Here is a 19989-nt window from a genome sequence, read left to right as displayed (position 1 = left end):
AAAAATAACCAAATCACACAACTCCCACTTCTACAATTGAGCAAGGAGAGAAAATAAGGGGAGAAAGTTATAACTCCCCCCTAAATTAAATTCAAAACTTAATTTAATAAAAGTTTACTATATGTACATATATGATAACCAACTTATCATATATTATGTATTAAACTATATGTTATATTGAATATAATACATAACCTGTAGTTTTTTATATTGTATCAAATATAATATTACCTATAGTTTAACTTTTCTCAATCAATCATGGTATTTAATATAAATCAAATTTATATTAAATTTAATTATATGAATCTAATCCATACAATTAATATTTTTAATCATATTCAAAGATTTAATTCCTCTCAAAATAAACTTTATATTATAATGTATCAAATACATTATATTAATTATATCCCATATGATTAATTTGAATTAATTATATCATATATATTTAATTCCCTCAATCAATTTGAACCATTCAAATTAATCCAAAATTAATTCTCAATAATCCCAGTTCGGCTACATAGGGGACCTTATGGACCTATAGATTAAAGTTCTAATGGTACTTGAATAATTAATTAAACTTCTTTAATTAAATTACTCAACATCCATGAACTGTAGGTCAATCCACTAAAGACTGACAACTGCACTATTTACACTACAAATATATTTTCGTGTCTATTGGATATAACAAGTCAACAGTGTGATACCCTTCACAAATTGCTCGTAAGCAAAGATGGGCCAAAATTATCATTTTGCCCATGTAGTTACATCTAACTCCTTAAGTATTACTAAGCCCTCTAATGACTATGACCAAACCCTTCTTGGGCCAAGAAATGGTGTGACACTACATTGTTCAAGCCTCAAAGGCCGGAATCAGCCCTTAAGGGAGTAATTTATCTACTTACCCCAACATTAAGGAATGAGTGAATTCCATTTTGTGTAGTTGTATTTCCAGCTCTCTAATCAGACGAATCCCCAAAATGATAGGCATATTGAGTCGACGATCTGTGATGACATGCATAAATGCATGCCATTTTAGTCCTTTTACTTAGAATTATGAAGGTTGTTAGGCAGAAATTGCGTCGATCATGATAGAAATTCATGAGAAAAAGAGTTTGTGTCGATCAGCATGGTGAATCTCAGCTAACCCATTACTTTGCATTAATTGTGCGTTCAATGTTTTATTTTTGTAGCCAATACAGGAAATGAACGCAAACGTGAAAACCGGACCATCGCATAGACGACCACATGCAGAGAAACACTTCATCGCAAAGGTAAACGCATCGATCAATGCATGGATGTTGCGGTAATCAGCCGTATACGTCCATCACATGAGAGTTGCGCTCATCAAGCGAATGCGGTCATCGTGTAGAGTTGTGGTATTAAGCTAATACGACCATTGAATGATTGTGGCTATGCGACAACGCAAACTAATGGGATCAACGCAAGGTAGGTGCAATAAATGCATTAACGTATCTACCTCGAGAAAATTCAAAAGATGATATTGACATTTCACCTACCATGCCGTTGGTGGCAGAGGTTCAGAAAAGGCTAACGCGTCGAATGTTAGACTCAGAGCAGTCTAATTAATGTTGTCGGTGACCCAAGCTCTATAAATAGAAGCCGATGAGCAGAAATTCAAATAATTCGGAGATTATCCCTCAACTGGGGATTTTCCCCATGATCCAGACAAACTGCGTGAGAAGATGGCTGAGAGTTCTTCACCTCCTTCATCTATCCTGAGTGACGACTGGGGCCTTTGACCGGAGCTAGATCTCGAGAGAGTCAGCTCCTCCGCCCATCCATGGCAACACCGGCAACCTTGACGCGCATCCGCTGGAAGCAAAGTTTTGCTTCCAATCGGTCATTTCTTTTTCCTTTCTTTTCCTATATTGTATTGTATGACATTTTGAATTAAGAAATTAATACTATATGTTTTCAATGCATTTCTTTATTCCTTCGACTCCATTTTCATCTTCTTGCTTAGCATCTTTACTTTCATTGCAACACTTAGTGGGAGTGCTTGGGTATTGCATACTTAGTCATGTGGATTAGGAATATGAAGCATATAGCAACCCATCGAGAGGTGTGCGTTGTACGAGTATGTGAGTAATCTTATTTGCTTAGTGTGAAGCTACTGCAATACCTGTCTATGAGCTAACGCATTGCTTGTCTATGAGTGAAGTCAACAACAATCAACTGCTCGAGAGGATAAGTGGTTGGACGCATTAAGCAAGGTTTGCATTGTTCACTAGGGATAGTAACAATTTTAGGTCAGCGAAGTTTATGCGATTGTCTTGTATTATGTATGCTTCATTCGTCCATTAGGGATACTCGGAAGGGTAGTCTAAGGACAGGATATAGGCTTGGGAGAGCCAGATTAGAACACATAATACAAGAGATAAGCACTTAGGAATGAGTACTATTTGTTATTAACGCATCGTATGCATCCTAGAGATAGGATACGATTGAATGCGATCATCACAGCGTTGTGTGTATTTTACATCATCGCATAGGAAAAGAGTAGAGACTTAGGAATAAGCTCTATAGATACTTTGCGTTCAACACATGCATCCTAGAATTAGGAGCACCGCATTTCCATTGGAAAATGACTTGCCATGTATGGTTGTAACATGATCGCATAGTCTGACGCTGACTAAGGTTCCCTTGCGGTCACTCTTAAGAGTTGCAATGAAAACATCTCCGTATTTTATCCATTTTCCCATTCATTTATTTCATGTCAAGGTTTGTTGCATCTCTACCTTTCATGCATATTCTCATTGTGTTGTCTGTTAGATAGAAGTAGGAGTAGGATTAATTTAACAACAACCCCTCCATTCTTTTATTTATATCGTCGCATGCACAATCACCGCAAACATATAGTTACAAGTCCCTATGTTCGACCTCGGATTACCCAAGAAACTTGCGTTCATGTTATACTTGGTGTGAACGCAAGAAAACTTGTGCCAGGACGCATGGTCATTGCATATATTGTTGGCGCATTTTCATTCCAACGCATGATCATCCACTAGAAGAAATTCGGGCTTTAATGTCGGTTGCCAACCGACATTAAAGATAGTGTTATTAAAATCCTTTAATACCAGTTGCCTTTAATATCGGTTTTAAACCGACATTAAAGGGCTTCAATAACACCAATAACACAGCCTTCAATGTCGGTGGCATCCGACATTGAAGGTCTTTAATGTCGGTTGCAACCGACATTAAAGGTCTCGACATTGAAGGTCTTTAATGTCGGTTAAAGCCTGTTTTTTTTTAATTCTTAACCGACGTTGAAGCTCGAATCTGTCCATTTTTTTAAATTCCATTGTCGAATCCTTTTTTTTGGTCAAATAAGTTAAAAACGACATTATATGTCTCATGTTGGGGCAGGAAATGTCCGTGTTTTATATTAAAAAGTATAGAAAAATTTGCATGGCGAGCCCATCAATATTTGTCTTCCACCTATAAATTTATCCACAAACAATAATCAATATTTCCAATCTATTACATATACTCATCAATATTTGTCTTCCACCTATCAATTTATCCACCAAAATTTGCAAAACAATACCAGAACCAGACTTTCATAGAATACAGCTTACACCAAAGCCATCATTTCTCTCATTCACAAATATCAATTAGTACTAATTCCATGAATAAACAAGAATCACAATACCAAAATCACAATACCATGAATACAACTTCCAATAATAAACAGATCATGTCTTCCACCTACGAATTTATCCACAAACAAGAATCACAATACCATAACCAGACTTTCATAGAATACTTACACCAAGCCATCATTTCTCTCATTCATAAATATCATATTAGTACTAATTCCATTCACAAAGATCATGGTTAGATAAATTTACATTCATTCTAAGCTAGCATTTACATTCTATTGAGACAAAAAACAAGAATTGCATCCTTACACAAATCGGCTAAAAAACTTGCCAATTAGGTCCGAATTACGTTGTTCTCTCCTTGCATATATGCATCTTTTGTATTGAACTACAAAAAGGAAAAAAAAAGATAAATTTAATATAAGTTTACGTCCATTTATTAAATTAAAGCTAGTACTATATAAAAAATAAATAATTTACGTACGAGGCTAGCATATTCAACTAAAAATTTTTACATTATCCATATAACTAAAAAGTAGAAAGCCCCTAAAGCAATACCAAAACTAAAATCAAAGAATCCAGATTAATCAAACAAATAAAAAAGAGAGAGAGAGAGAGAAATTTACCGCCACACATTTTACTTTATTTGCATGTGATAAAGCAATTTCACTCGTATAATGTTTTTGAAAATAATATAAGAATTAGGATTAATAGCGAAGATCTGGTGGTAGTACATGAAAATCACTCGTATAAACTCGTTTAATGTTACAATCAGAACAAATCAAGAATTCAACCATAAACAAAGGCCTACACAAGTCATTTATTTGCTTTAAAAGAAAACATCTAGATTAACAGATGGTAAATAATATCAAAATCAATAACTATTTATAACAGACCATTAACATTTATCTGTAGTATATAGCAAATAAATGGTAAATAATAGGCTAACAGAAAACATCTAGGTTAACAGATGGTAAATAATATCAAAACCAAGAATTCATCCAGGATTCATACATATATTACCAAAAGCTGATATCTATCTAGATCATGAAACCTGAAATCATGAAAAAGACAACAGAGGACGGAACGAGAAACCTTGAAGGGGAATTCAATAAAATTAAGATAAACAATTCAACTATAATGCAAGTACGTAGCAAGATACCATCCAGGCTAACAGATGGTAAATAATATCAAAATCAATAACTCCCAAATATAGGTCATAAGATTCAAAACTCTAAGAACCATGACTGACACTACGATATAGAGTGGCTGCTTCATTTCCATGAACATAACCAAACATTTTTCATTCTTTTTTTACCACAATTTTCTTTCACTTTAAATAATAAAGCGGGAGATATGAAATAATGGAAGGACTTACAAATGCCAACATATCCTGGAGATAGCTCCTGAATAGCATTTGCATGGCCTGCCAAAAGAATGAAATAATTCAAATTAATAACCATCTAACAACTATTTAGAATTCAACGTCCTGTGCTTAGTTGGGAAAAAACAACAAAACCAATACAATCAAGAGTTAGTTCCCAGTGACCATGAAATATTATAGAAATTTAACCATAAAAAAATACTAGATTTCGAGAATATTGGACACTTAACAATTATATTAAGAGCATGTTGAATATAGAAATAAAACTGAAGATTATTCGGTTATGATAAACATATAACGCATTTATGTTTTTTCAGCTAGGCTCAAATCGATCTAAGGAAGAGATAAACATCTATAGTAGGAAAAAACTTGAAGATCATCAGGAAGGTACTAATGCTTCATGGAAAGGTCCATGGCCCATCTTCAAATGTTGATTGCCCGCATCAACAACCTCCCTAGGGAGTCGATTCAAAGCCTCCTTCACATTAATATCATAATATGGATCATACAGATTGAATCAAAGACCTAACATAATAATACAACCCAAAATCAATCTCCACGGAACAAAATTCGAAATGAATGCCATAGAAAAAGAAACGATTAGGGTTTCAATTACCATAATTACGGAGGCATTGGGTCGATCTGGCGATGAATCTCCAATCTTCTTTTTTGGGTCAATGAAGGACTGCAAAAGGGATGCCATTTCGATCTCTCTCTTTTCTTCCTTTGGAAAAATTTACTCTATGATTTTTTGTCAGAACAAGATTGGTTAATGAACATGAACTTCAGGCATGGACAAACTCAATCTATGAACATGAGCTACACAACAGCTAGATCTAGCGTATGGTTTGCAGATTGGTGAGAGTGAGAGAGAGAGAAAGGAAGATCAGAACCTCAGGCGGTGGATATACTTTTTCGTGGGTTAGAGAGAGAGTTCGACAGGGGAGAGAGAGAGTGAAGGCTTACTGGCGATGTTAGGCAATGGACGGTGAGGCGATCGGAGAAAGGGTCTTCGCTAGGGAATGTGCAGTTGAGGAAGGAGACGTGGGAAGGGTTTGGACGGAGAAGAAGAAAAAGATTGGGGATTTAATTCGAGGGTCATTTTTTTTTCTTTTACACAATATATATATTAATTTTTCTTTTTTATTAATGATAATTAGGGAAGGCGGGAAATTAAAATGGGAGAGAGGGAAACAAAAAAAATTAACCTACAATGTCGGTTTTAAACGGACATAAAAAATTCATTTTTTTTAGAAACCGACATTGTACATCCATTTTAGTTTTTCCCAACCGACATCAAAGCTCAGATTTCTTGTAGTGATTGATGCATGGCTAACAACGTATATTTTTGGAACATGCATCGCATAATGCATCCACGGGAGTTTGGTTATCGGGTAAAATTGACCTCCGATTTCTTGTCATCAGTCTGACCACTCTCACCCATGCAAATCAAAGGACCGCCTATGGTCATCCTGGTGAATTGTAAGTCTCTATTATTAATGGCATTATACAATGAAACTAGTCATTTCGTGGTCAGGTCTTATACAAATCCTTTTGTATAGAATACTCACACTCATATGTCTCTACATAAATGATCAGGATCAAATCATTTGTAGAACTTTACAACAATTGTAACATCTACAAAGCGGGTCGTATTCGTAGTATCATCAGGATATTTATCTAGCCTTATCCATCTACTATAGACCATTTAGGTTATCACTTAAACACGATCCACCAATATGTCTCTACATACATGTTTAACCTACAGAAGATAACCTTGGATGTTAGTTTATTGGTTTTGTGGGTTAAATGCTACTAAATATCGAATAAAATAGTTCAAATTTTATTAAATAAAGAAATTGTTTGTACATTACAATTACAAACTATAAGGCCTACGAGATTTAGAGCATTAACCCCAAAAATCTCCCACTTGTCCTAAAGCTGGTGGGTCGCAGATCATAAAAGACAACTAATACAAAAGTACACAAAACAATAAACTAGGGCATGCCCAATACAAAAATCTCTCACTTGCCCTAGACTAGATGTGACATGTCCCCTAGACCCATACTCTACAGATGACCCTCAAACATCTTAGCCATGAGGGTCTTTGTAAATGGATAAGTAACGTTGTACGTTGAAGCTATTTACGTGACAATCACGTCGTCTCCTCAATACACAATCTCTCAAATGAGATGATACTTCCGTTTTATGTGCTTCCTGCATTTGTGACTCCTAGGCTCTCGGGAATTAACCAGTTATTATCACAATAAAAGACGATGGGCTTAGACATGTCTGGAATCACTTCCAGATCAGTAAGGAACTTCTTGAGCCACATAGCTTCCTTAACAGCTTCATAAGCTGCTACATACTCAGCCTTCATAGTGGAGTCAGCAATGCACCCTTGCTTGGTTCTCCTTCAGACTACCACCCCTCTGTTAAGAGTGAACATTGATGTTGATTGGATTTCCTAGAATCCTTATCAATCTAAAAATTAGAGTCAGTGTATCCTGTAAGGATCAAATCCTTATAATCATACACGAGCACATAGTCCCTCGTTCTCTGAAGATACTTGAGGATGTTTTTAATGTCGGTCCAGTGATTAAATCCTGGGTTGGATTGATATCTACTGATTATTTCCACAGCATAGTAGATGCAGGTCATACATAACATTTTCATACATTAGGCTACCAACAGCTGATGCATAAGGGATCTGTTTCATTTTCTTAACTTCTTGAGGTGTCTTACGAGACTATTCCTTGGACAAAATAACTTCAAATCTGAAAGGGAGAAAACCTCTCTTCAAGTTATGCATCAAGAACTTGACAAGCATCTTGTCAATATATGATGCCTGAGATAGGGCCACCATTTTGTTCTTTCGATCTTTAAAGATTTGAATGCCAAGAACAAATTATGCCTTTCCCAAATCTTTCATTTGGAATTGGGTTGCTAGCCAATTTTTAATTTCAATCAGTAAACTTACATCATTCCCAATGAGTAGGATATTCTCTACATACTACACAAGAAAAGTTATTGAACGGTTATTGATTCTCTTGTAAACACAAGGCTCATCAACATTCTGATCAAAGCCATAAGATTTGATCGTAGTATTAAATCTTATATTTGCTTGCACACTTTTTGCTCTTGAACCTGGGTTATGAATCCTTCAGGTTGCTCTATATATATAGTCTCCTCAAGATTTTCATTCAAAAAAATTAGTTTTGACGTCCATTTGCCAAATCTCATAGTCGTAATATAAGGAATTGGACAATAGTATTCGGATAGACTTCAACATGGCAATAAGTGAGAAAGTCTCCTCATAATTGACTCCCTCAACTTGGGTATAACCCTTTGCCACAAGCCTAACTTTGAAGGTTTGCACTAGCACCTCGTTTTCTCTTATAGATCCATATGCAACCTATAGGTTTGACCCCATCAGGTTGATCTACAAGAACCCAAACTGAATTGAAGTACATAGACTCCATTTCGAGATCCATAGCTTTGATCCATTCATCTTTATCAACATAGACTCCACAACAAGAAGTGACGATTGGTGAAACAAACCATAATAGCCAATTCCTCAAATCATTTTGAAATTCTTATAATTCACGAGGCTAGTCGAGTATGTATACTGGCTAAGATCAATGACTAAGCATATTCGTTTCTAGTAAAAATCTTCCAACGATATTATACGAAGACAAAACATTATGCATATCCCAAATCAAAGAAGGATATATTAAAGGAGATAGAACAAAATATATTTCACCGAAGATTTTCTACACTCACGATCTTAAAGAAAATGACGACATCACTATACAACAAATTTGTTCGAAAGATAACCTGGTAGACTTATTTACAAAGGCATTACCTACTACAACCTTTGAAAAATTGGTGCACAACATTGGAATGCGGCGACTCAGAGATCTCAAGTGATATTTCCATGAAGGGGAGTAAATATACTTTCTAAGAGTATTAGATTATATGAAATATGTAATCTTTTTATACACTAGGATTTTTTCTAGTGAGTTTTTTCCTAGTAATATAATGGGCGTCTAAGGAGTGGTAATATGTTAAATTAGGTGTAATGTAGATGCCCATTATTAATGTCCATTGGCCATGTGTCACTTATCCATTACCACATGTGTTGTCCACGTGTCTCAAGATTACACACTATTAGTGTACATGTAATCCACCTCCTACTTGTCAAATTGTCTGGCATTTTGTGGGCTTTAAAATACATATATATTGGTGATCATTCTAAAAAAATTGGAGAAAGTGGAAAAATATATTCTTTGTTATTTTATTTAATTTTTGTTATTTATTTATATATTATATTATATTTATTTTAATATTATTTTATTTTATTGTATATTATTCTTCATATCCGTGTTCTCGTTGTGCTTCTTTGTGCTCCTCAAATTCACAACAAATAGTAAATTGTTAGGGTTCATTTAGATTTTTTATATATATATATACTTATTTTTAAATGTTAACATAGCTTAATGTGCAAATTTATTTTTGCTATAAAAAAAACAATGTGCAAAATTATGTTATGAAGTAGAATCATAGTTTAAAAAAAAAATTTACCAGCTCAAAATTTCGGTGTGGGGAGAATTTCGATTTCGTTTTCCCCATTCTCAAAATTTTGATGGAAGTTTCGATTTTTTTAAAGCAATTAGGTTCAATGGAGGTTTTTTTTTCTTTAAAGGTTTATAGACTTGTCTTAATTATATGAATGATACAGTTTCACACATCAATGTATAATTTCATCTCAAAATTGAATTGATTTAATTTTTGTTTTTTTACCACTCAAAGCTTTCATTTCCAATAAACCAAAATTGAGAAAAATAATGACATAGATTTATTTTTAACTCCATGCAAACCTTTTTCATTGATTTTTCACATCATTTTACCTCAAAATTGAATTGATGTAAATTTTTTTTACCATCCCAAACTTTCATTTTCAAGACAGCAAAATTGAGAAAAATAATAATATATATTTACTTTTAACTTCATTCAAACCTTTTCCAATTGAATTTTCACATCATTTTACCTCTAAATTAGATTGATGTAAGCTTTATTTTTTTTACCATCCAAAGCTTTCATTTCTAGGAAAACAAAATTGATAAAGACAACATATATTTATTTTTAATTTCCTTCGGACACTTTTTCATTGAATTTTCACATCATTTCATCTCAAAATTGAACTGATGTAAGTTTTGCTTCTTTTACTATCCAAAGTTTTCATTTCCAAGAAAAAGATTTAGAAAACTATGGTCATAAGCAGTAGTAATAAACAACAAAGCTATAGTACAAGGTAATTATTCTTATCAGATTCTAATGGTTCTTCAAGACTAAACCATAATAATTTCCAACCTAATCTTCCAACGAATAGTCTTATCCATCTAAAGGAGGAAGATCATCGCCCAATGAGATGTACACTAATAGGGTCTATATGTTAGCCATACGAGTCCTATCATTTTCATTTAAATAACCATATTCAACATTTTCAATATACGATGACATGGGAGTAATACTGTAGTTTCTATGTGAATTATCAAGATCTTGGATTAGATGTTCCAAGCTCATCTTTTTGGTATTAGATAGGAAGGTTTTATAATAAATAATTTACAATTGCTTTGTATCCAAACATTTCATGTCCTTTAATTTTGCAATTAATTATCAATATTTGATATTATTTTGTAATTATTTTTCAATTTCTTTTTTAAATTTCTACTCTCGCATTATCATTTATACATATATTTACACTATCCCTCTAAATATTATCTTATTTTATAAAAGTAATGATTAAAAATGGTAAAATATAGTCTAATTAGATCACAATCAAAGTTTCATTAACTAATTATAACAATTTCCATAAAATTTTTCGAAACTTCCATCAATATCAATATTTCCATAAAACAGGGACCTTGATATTTCCATCGACATCAATATTTTGAACCTTAAGTAGAATTTATTATAAATATTATAAAAATAAATAGATGCCCGTTGCTTAGTATCCTAAAAGTCATGTGTTAATCATCATGTTGTCTATGTGCCTTGTAATTATTCATGTTTGGTGTCCATATAAGACCACATCCTACTTGTCACTTTGCCTATAAATAGTGACATTTGGTGGATCTTAAAAACACACACATTTGGTAAGAAATCCACTTCAAAATTCCACTAAATTTTCATATTATCAAATTTTTATAATTTTAGTTATTTTATTTTATTATTATTATGTTTATATATTATCATATTATATTATCTCCATATTCGTTGTGCTCCTCAATTTCACAACACGTTATCAGTATGAGCTCTTGTCACTTCTATCGCTGAAGGTAGGTCCAAAAGGTAGGTCGATTTTTTTCCTTTTTATCATAATTAATAAGTTAAATGTTATTTTGGATATTTAGTACATATTAAATTTCTAATATAAATACAATATTTTGTGATAGTATTGCCATGAGAAACCTTACAAAATTAGAATTCGTAGTCCTTGTGGCTGAACCAAATAACAGGTTTTTGATGAAGAACCACAAATCTCGGCCAATTGGAACAACACTATTTTCTGAAGTGAATGCTGTGAATGTTAATAATCGTGGTCGAGGTCGTGACTGTGGCAGAGGAATAAATAATTATTATTTTTGTGGTGGTTGATCTGATCATTTGAATTTTTTTTTAAAAAAAAACTACACACAATGATGATCACAAAGGAAAAACTCCACAAGATAAGAGTTCAAAGAGTATTGAAAATAAATGCTTCCAATGCGGAATGATTGGGTATTGGTTATATATTTGTCATATGTCAAAAGATTTAGTTGACCTCTACCACGTCTCGCTGAAGGAAAAAGAGAATGTGGAAACAAATTTTGCATACGAGGATAATGACATATTTGACTCATCTTATATGACAAATTTGGATGTGGTGGACTTTTTTAAATATTTTGAAGATTGACACAGTTGATGGAACATCAAGTGTTTCTTTTGACTTTGGGAATATCTAGACTTAATGTTGTTATTTTGTTTTATCTATCTTCATGTTTTTTTAGTAAATATTAACTTTTATGTATTTTAAATGTTATTTTTCTTATTGTAATTATTTTATTTTAATGAAGAAACATGGATCATTTTCATATGTTGTGTGATTAAAAAATGAGCAAAGAAGATCTATGTCTAGCAGACAGTGCAACTACACACACAATACTTATAAATAAAAAAATACTTTTCCAAATTGACAATGCTAAAAGAAAAAGTAAATAAAATATCCCTGGTTGTTTTTATGTAACTTAAGCATGTATGTAGTGACATACAAGTGGATCATGTCTTAAGTGACAACCAAAATAATTTGTAGTATATGGATATAGGAGGGAAACCTTATCCTGGTAACACTATAGACGCGACCCGCTTTGTGGAATTATTACAAATGTTGTGACTTGTCACAGATGGTCTGATCCTGCTCATTTGTGTAGTGGACATGCGAGCGGGGGCATCCTATACAAAGAGTTTGTATAAGACTTGACCTTGAAGTGTTAATGTCTTATCATATAACTCCGTTTATGACTAAGACTTCACTTCACTAGAATAACCGTAGATAACATGACCTCAATCCTAAGTGAGTTGGGAACTCTTGCCATTGAGGGCGGTCCTTTGATTTGCATGGGTGTGAGTGGCCAGAGCGTCGACTCAAACCTACCATTTTGAGAATTCGTCTGATTTGGGAGCTGGGAACTCAGCTTCACAAGATGGACTTCACTCCTTCCCAAAAGTAAGGGTAAATAGATAGATTGCTCTCTTAAGGACTAATCCCGGGGCTTGAATGATGTGGCGCCATGCACCTTTTCATGGGCCAAGAGGTGTTCACACATAGTAGGACTATGTTGTATTGTTCATTAGAGGGATCAGTGGTACTTAAGGAGGAAGATGTAATTACATAGGCAAAACGGTAAATTGACCTGCTGTAATTATGAGCATCTGTGAAGGGTCATCGTACTGATTATTGGTTATAACCAATAGACATAGAAATATATCTATAGCAAGAAGAGTTCAACTGTCGGTCTTTAGTAGAATGTCTGGCAGTTAACGGATGGTAGATATCATGACTAAAGAGTTTAGTCAACTATTCACGTACCATTGGAGCTTTGAGTCATAGGTCCATAAAGTCCCCTTGGTAGCTTGGATACAAGTTGAGAGTTAGTTTTTGGGTCAGTTTGAAATATTCAAATTGACAAGAGGGAGTTCGATTATAGAATATAATTGAATGAGTTAATTAAATATGATATAATTAACTTTATGTATGAGATACATTAATTTGGAGGAAATTGGATATAAATATGATTTATATCTAGTAGAAAAAAATATTATAATTAATATATGATATTAATTTATATGTTATGAATATGATGAGATCATATTCATTGGACGGTTATAAAGGAACTGGGATGACGTCTCTTCTATTCTAAATAACGAATAAGTGTATTGAAAGATCACTTTGAGATGCATAAATAGTTGACGGTGTGATGAGCATGGAGGCGCGGACATTGTGTTAAAGAGAATGACATCGTTTAAAAAATCAGTGCCTACACGATCACTTACATCTACAATATTACTAAGCGATCGCTTACCGATTACACCTTCGCGTGCTATTAACTAAACAATCATTTACCTTTTCCTAAGCGATCGTTTAGCTCATGATATTTACTAAACGATCATATAAACGATCGCTTAGTTTTTCCTACACGATCGTTCAGATGATCGCTCACGCTTTTCCTACACGATCGTTTATATGATCGCTTACCCTTTTCTACACGATCATTTAGAAGATCGCTTACTTTTTCCTACACGATCGTATACTTCACCTAAACGTTCAAGCATCTTGTCTATGCGATAGACGATCTCATCTCCCACTTGCTTGATCGTTGTGCACAGTCAATCTTCCTCCTTCCCTCTACCAAATTCGAACAAAGCCCACACTTTGTATTCTCACTCCAAGAATACTGAGGGCTCTGAGTGGTGGTATCATCTCCATTTTCTTTTGTCCGAGTGGTGATTAGGTAGAAGGTTGGGTTTTAGACTCGCTGTGAAGAAGAAATCCTCATCTAGTATGATCTCTTAATCTCTTTAGCATTATGAATGCATATTAGTATGTTTTGAATGTATATGTGGTAATTCTGTCACAATGAATGGAAAGATCCGCTTTCGCTCATCGGTACTCTTGAATAAGAATTCTTCAAATGGTATCGGAGCACTCGGTTTCTGATATTCCAATTCATTGCTGCAAAAGAATTGCATTTACATTCACAGTGGGTACAACATGTCTACTCTCTATTTTAATTGTTAATTCATTTGTGGATGTGTGGATTAATGGAAATTTCTAGGATGTAACCTCGGTTTGTTGAATTCTTTAGTTGTTTGTAAAGTCCCCTGCGTTTTTTGGGCTTTGATAATCGTTATCAAGTTTGTAATTCAATGTCTGTTTGAGTTTTGAGTCGTTGTGAAGAAGATCGGAGCAAGCATTGCGGTTCTTCAAGGAAGGATACGATCAAGGGTTGATTGCATCGTGTAGACGATGGGGTACGTGATCAAGGTTTGATCGCATCATGTTGACGATTGGGTACGCGATCAAGGGTTGATCGTATCATGTCGACGATCAGGTAGACGATCGCTGAGTTTTAGATGCTCGACTGTTGTTTAACATGCGCACGTATAAGACGATCGTATAGCTCAACAAGCCTTATCGCTTAGTTACTGACTATACGATCGCGGAGTAATTACATAATAAATTATTTACCTTTTCATGTGCTAAGCGATCATCTAGACGATCAGGCTTCACGACCTCATTATTGTCTATGCAATCGTTTAGCTTTTACGCTATCGTCTAGTGTGCACTACATGATGCTTTACTTGGAGGCGTTTATTATACAATGGGTTTGGGTCTTGAGTCGTTCGTGATGAAGTTCGGAGCAAGGGTTGCTGTTCTTCGTGGAAGAAGACGATCAAATGTTGGTCGAGTTGTGTAGACGATGAGGTAGACAATTGATGAGTATCGGATGCTCGATTGTCGTTTAACGCGTACATGCATTAGACAATCGTACAACTCAGCAAGTCTCATCACTTAGTTACTAACTATACGATCACGAAGTAATTGCATGGTAAATCGTTTGCCTTTCGCGTGCTAAGCGATCCTCTAGACGATCAGGCTTCATGGCCTCATTATTGTCTATACGACCGTTTATCTTTTATGCTATCCTCTAGTACGCTACACGATCGTTTACCTGGAGACGTTTTCGATGGAAGCTTCGCCCGGTGGTTCAAGACTCGGTTCGTTTGTGAACCGGTTTGCTCAGCTGAATTATGTACATAGATTGTTTTCTCATTCCGGTTTTGTTTTTGTTCATCCTAGTCCACTAATCCATGGTTTTATACATGTGATGTATATATATATATTTTTTCATATCGCATGCACATATAGATAAATCCCAACTTAGGTCATGCATATTCTCTTTATTATAAGTGTTATGATTTAGTGAAGCATGATTTAATTTACATAAGTGCATGCTCATGCATTATATAATATAAGGGTTATATTTATGTATGCTTTATTTATTTAACGTTATATTTATAAGCGTTATAAATACTTCGTTATGTGGCATGAGTAATTTAGTTATTTATTTTATAAATGGTTATAAAATGAAATTAGAACTAAAATAATTAGTAAAAGATTAATATGTAGCAAGTCGATTTATAATAGACCTTTTGTCGAAGGCGGGTTTTGTCTAGGCTGGGGTATTTAAGATGACGGCAACGAAACACCCCTACCTGGAACCTACCTGGAAAGATAATTTAGATAGATTTGATGCATGCATGAAAATTAAGGCCAGTCCATTAAAGAGTTTAATGTGACTACTTGGATTTTTTTTTATTTTTTTTTAAATTTCAAAGACAAAAGTTGTTTTTGAGCAAACTTAATAAATGACTTAGATCATCATCAGTAGCCAGATTGTCTAGGTTAATAAACCTCTAGGTAGAACATTTAGTGGGAGGTACTTGGGGCATTTGATGTTTCATTTTCACCTCTCGCGTTTCTCCCTCATAGTCCACACAGTGAGATCTACCCTAGGCCTCGAGGGACATTTGGCGTGTCCACCTAACGGATGGTGTTTGGGTAGATCAATATCAAGGTGGATGGAGAGAGTGTTCATAGTAAGTGGGAGCGGGAAGTGCGAAAACATATCCTTTGGTCTCCCTCGTTGGATTAAATAAACCTAAGCGATCGTTTAGGGACAGCGTGTGATCATTTAGGCGATGACGTGCAATCGTTCAGGCAATGAGCGACTATCGTATAGGCTTTCAAACTATGCGATCGTTACGTTTTCACACCGAATTCCAATTTTTCCGACCTTTTGCAAAATGAAACAAATTTTCATTTTATTCTTCAGTTACCATAACTGAATGCAACTGCTTCCACTAACGCACGTCCGAGAGAAATTTGAGGTCAATTATCATATAATTAACCAATTTAATAATTAATGAATATAATCATATTATATTCTTACCCTATAGTTGGATATCACATATCTACTAAAGTAATTTCTCCTCCACATGATATAAATCACATTTATTTCTAATTTCCTCCAAAATAATGTATCTTATACATTTATTCAATTATATCCTATATAATTAACCAGTTCAATTATATCATATATAATCGAAATTCCTCTTGTTAATTTGAACATTTCAAACTAACCTAAATACTGATTCTTGACTTTATCCAAGCTACCCAGAGGGCCTAATGGACCTTTGGCTCAAAGCTCCAATGGTACACGAATGGCTGACTAAACTCTTTAGCCACGAGATCCACCATCCGTTAACAGTCAGGTATTCCACTAAAGACCAACAGCTGAACTCTTCTTACCACAGATATATTTCTGTGTCCATCGGATATAACCAATCATGAGTATGATGACCCTTCACAGATGCTCGTAAGTACAGCTAGACCAATTTACCATTTTGCCATCTCATTCCTTAAGTACCACTAATTCCTCTAATGAACAATACAATATAGTCCAACTATGTGTGAACACCTCTCGGGTCAAGAGAAGGTGTGTGGCGCCACATCGTTCAAACCTTGGAATCAGGCCTTAAGAGAGCTATCTATCTACTTACCTCTGCTTCGAAGAAGGAGTGAATTCCATCTTGTGTAGCTGAGTTCCCAACTCCCAAATCAGACGAATCCCCAAAATGGTAGGTTTGAATCGGCGACCTGGCCACTTGCACCCATACAAATCAAAGGACCACCCTCAATGGCAGGAGTTTCCAATTCACTCAGGATTGAGGTCATGTTACCTATGGTCATCCTAGTGTAATGAAGTCTCTGTTATGAACGGTGTTATATAACGAGACGTTAACACTTCGTGGTCAGGTCTTATACAAACTCTTTGTATAGGACATCCCCACTCGCATGTCACCTACACGAATGATCAGTATCAGACTATCTATGACAAGTCATAACACTTGGGACCATTCCACTAAGCGGGTCGCATTCGTAGCGTTACTAGGATAAGGTTTACCTTCTATATCCATATACTACAGGCCATTTTGGTTATCACTCAAGACATGATCCACTTGAGTGAAGTAAATATCATATATTATACAAGATGTGAAGTAAATATCATATATTATACAACATAAGCACTTATACAAACTGTTTACAAACTATAGGACACGAGACTTTAGGGCATCAACCCAATACTTTTGTAGTTATTCATGCTTGGTGTCCATATAAGACCACATCCTACTTGCCACTTTGCCTATAAATAGTGGCATTTGATGGATCTTAAAAACACACACATTTGGTGAGAAATCCACTTCAAAATTTCACTAAATTTTCATAATTTTAGTTATTTTATTTATTTATTATTATTATATTTATATATTATTGTATTATATTTTCTCCATATCCATTATGCTCCAGTGTGCTCCTCAATTTCACAACAGAATTATATATATAGTTTGGGTTATTTTAGTTCAAGCCAAGCTTATTAATTCTTGTTGAACTTTGTGAACAAATTGAGTTTTTTTTTTTAGTTCAATAACTATTTGCAATCAAATCATTAATATTTGAGATAATTATTCACGTTTCATTGGATAAAAAATCTCTCACTACCACCACATTATTTGAGATAATTATTGAGGTTTTATTGGTTAAACAACCATTCATTATTATCGCATGAATAAATAGAAAAATAAATGAGAAATTAAAAAAAAAAAACAATAAAACTAGAAACACTAGAATTAATGTAGAAAAACTCAAAACTAAAGAAAAAACTAGATATGGAAAAAATTCTACTATGTGAAAAGTTATTATAATCATATAAAAATCTCTCCCAGAACCAATTATGACAAAACCACTCTCTCAAATTATTATACTACTAAATGAGTTAGTATACCAGACTTTAAAGTGTTTCAAATTGAAATGATTAGAAACTAAAGACATAAAGTTCTTTTATAGTGCTTGAAGTCCATGACGATGTACTTGGAGTCTATGACTTCTTTAAACCCAATACCCAATATAAACCTAAAACAAAGTGATAAAATTTTGGAAAAATAAAAATTGTTACTATGTTCTTGAAAAGGGTATCATTTTTTTTAATCTAATCTTTCACTTTTATCAAATTTCATCTAAGACTTTGATAATTTGTTGTAATTTTAACTTTAAATTTGAATAAAAATTGCAATTTTTAGTCTTTAAATTTTTTTTAGTATAATTACGGGAGATTATCATTGAGCTAAGCTCGTTTACCCTATTTGAAAAAGTTGTCAAGGGGGAAATTTCAGGAAGTTTCTTCGAGGAAGTGCAACTTGATGGTTTGGGGAAGAGTTTGCCACCTTGGGTGCAATGTACAAACTGTTTCCACAAATCAAAATTGCACTCACAATTTGGGTGCAATGTTAACATTTTCTAGCTATTTTGCTGATCGACATCAAATTGCACTTTAAACCTTTGATAAAATTTTCAAATAATCTTACTTTAAACTTGGATAGATGTTACAACTTTTACTCATGAATAGACTTTTATCAATAAAAATATCAAATATCTATAGGGAAAAAAATATCAATAAAAATATTCCAGTGTATTTAATGAATATAAAACACGTGTCTTATACAAACCCAATCGGAAGAAAAAGGAGAAAAAAACAACCCAATTGTGAATATTTGGTTGAAATTTGGGAGTTTCGAAAGATTTATTCAATGGCTATTATTTGCATTAACTATGGACTATATTTATTTATTTTAGAAAAATAATTTACTTATTTTTTAACATTGTCAGTGAATTAGCAAAAACTAATATAGGGTAGAAAAATATTAGAACACACGTACAAAGTTAATATTCAATTGATAAAATATAATGTTTAAGGTAAAATTGACATAACTTGTTAAATTCAAGAACTAAATTTGATTTTTCTCTTATTAAGGAAATATATATATGGGTACATTTGAAAGTGACACGTGATAGTTTGTGATGATAATGCGGGAGATGTGGTAGTGATATATGAGTGACATGTGGCATGTGTGAAAATAAGTAGTGTTGTGGGAATGATGGTACAGGAAAATTCATGTAAATATGAAGATTAAATTTACAATTATATTATTTGTTGAAAGTTAAAACAATGATTATGTTAGAATTATTAAAAGGAAGAAACAAATAATTATTTTATTTTAATAGTGGAAAATGTGGGAAATTAAATTTGAGAAGATACCTACTTGAAATTTAAAATTGAAGATGATGATGGTGATTCAAAGAGGAAAAATTTGTGCCGAGTGAGGTGGTCACTACATGCGTGACCACTCACTCCCTTTAGAAAAGGAGCATCGGCATGGAGTGACTTCCGTGTAGCCGAGAACTTTTATTGAGATTTTACCAGTACAAGTTCTTCCTTTTCTCAAGTAAAAGTACAAAAAAAAACTCATGTAAGATTCACT

At 33.8% G+C, this 19989-nt stretch overlaps 1 pseudogene; it reads right to left on the bottom strand.

Annotated features, from left to right (window-relative positions):
- Window positions 1-4668: 4668 nt before the first annotated feature.
- On the bottom strand, window positions 4669-5710 carry LOC150038748 (cytochrome b-c1 complex subunit 7-1, mitochondrial-like; annotated as a pseudogene).
- Between the last annotated feature and the right edge of the window lie 14279 nt (window positions 5711-19989).

The sequence above is a fragment of the Benincasa hispida genome, chromosome 1 (assembly GCF_027475165.1).
Source record: "Benincasa hispida cultivar pf3 chromosome 1, pf3_genome.v1.1, whole genome shotgun sequence".
Classification (NCBI taxonomy): domain Eukaryota; kingdom Viridiplantae; phylum Streptophyta; class Magnoliopsida; order Cucurbitales; family Cucurbitaceae; genus Benincasa; species Benincasa hispida.
This window is presented reverse-complemented; position numbering and strand designations above follow the sequence as displayed.